At 29.6% G+C, this 1,579-nt stretch overlaps 1 pseudogene; it reads left to right on the forward strand.

Moving 5' to 3' along the window:
* LOC108768172 (ATP-dependent DNA helicase PIF1-like) overlaps positions 1 to 620 on the forward strand; it is a 2,992-nt pseudogene extending 2,372 nt beyond the window's left edge.
* Positions 621 to 1,579: the final 959 nt, after the last annotated feature.

Below are 1,579 nucleotides of genomic sequence, written 5' to 3' on the forward strand. Positions count from 1 at the left end.
GACGCAATATTGATGCCAGTTTAGGCCTTGTAAATGGTACAATTGCTACAGTTATATCAGTTGTGCAGGATAAAACTACTGATTATATAGAAAAAATAAAAATTCTTTTGCCGTCTGGTTTAGAGTATTTTATTGAAAGAGTAAGTATTAAATTTCCATTGATGGATAGAGTATATGTTATTAGAAAACAATTTCCATTATGTTTGAGTTATAGTATTACCATTCATAAAAGTCAAGGATTGAGTTTGCAAAATGCTATTATGGATCTAGGTAATAATGTATGTAGTTGCGGTCAGACTTACGTTGCATTATCTCGAGTAATGTCTCTTGTTGGACTGCACTTAATTAATTTTGATCCTTCATCCGTGTTTGCTAGTGAAAAAGCTATTCCAGAATATAATCGATTGAAACAAATACCTAATTCAGAATCAGAAATGATCACTATTTCAAAACAGCGTTATCGTAAAGTCAAAGATGTTTCGTGGACATTATCGAAAGTAATTACTTCCGTTCAAGAATCAGATCAAAAAGAAGTTCCATTAAAAAATACTGCTTGGGCTCTACGCGGTTTTCAAAATATGGACAAGGTTATGCGAATGCAGTATTACAATGTTTATTAAATTTACATATTTTCAAAAAAGAATTATTAAATTATAATAAACTTGATGTTTTAAATGTGTTCACGCATCGATATGAACATGGAATGAATACTTTGAATCCCTATGAAATACGGCAATCTTTAGGAGAGTATTTCTCGGTTGCTAATAAACGAGATGCATTAGAATTTCTTACAGCTCTTTGCTCAAAATATGATTATATAAAGAGTGCGGTAGAACATCAAGCTACTTCTACTTATCGATGCAATCCATGCGATTATACAAATGTTACTACTAATACTAACATCTTTGTTTTAATTTCTATTAATAATCTGAAGAAGGAAAGTTATAATCTTGATGATTTATTAAAAAATACATTTTCATCACATTGGTGTCAGACGTTTGATAAATTATGTGAATGTTGTGGAAGAAATGATATATTATTTAAAAGTGAATTAGTTTCGACAAAAGAGAAATACTTATTATCAACTTAATATCATTTTCTTCAGATGATGGTAAATTAGTAAAGATACCACACAAATTTAGTTTACGTACAGTCCCGACAACAAAAATAATAATAGCTGGACAGATATATAAAGTTATGAGTGCTATATTCTATTATGGTTTGTGTATTGACGAGGGTTATTATATAAGTATGTGTAGAGAAGGAACATCTTGGATTGAAATTGATGATGCGCAAGTTATAAAAAAACAATGGCCTAGAGGTGTTAAAGATGTTTCCATATTATTTTTACAGAAAAATGTTACCAAAAACATATAATAAGTAATATATATTTATTTACAACCACTCTAGATTGAGACTATTTGTATTCCTAATTTGAAAGTCTTCTTATTCCAATCTCGCAAAGAAAAGTAATAGTAACTTGAACTTTTCTTTAAAAAAATAATTTCATTGAAGGTCTTCCTATGCTGATTCAAGTAATAATTGTTTTAGGCCCGGTTGCACCAACGTTACTTTGACT

The sequence above is a fragment of the Trachymyrmex cornetzi genome, unplaced genomic scaffold, assembly GCF_001594075.2.
Source record: "Trachymyrmex cornetzi isolate Tcor2-1 unplaced genomic scaffold, Tcor1.1 scaffold751, whole genome shotgun sequence".
Taxonomy (NCBI): Eukaryota; Metazoa; Arthropoda; class Insecta; order Hymenoptera; family Formicidae; genus Trachymyrmex; species Trachymyrmex cornetzi.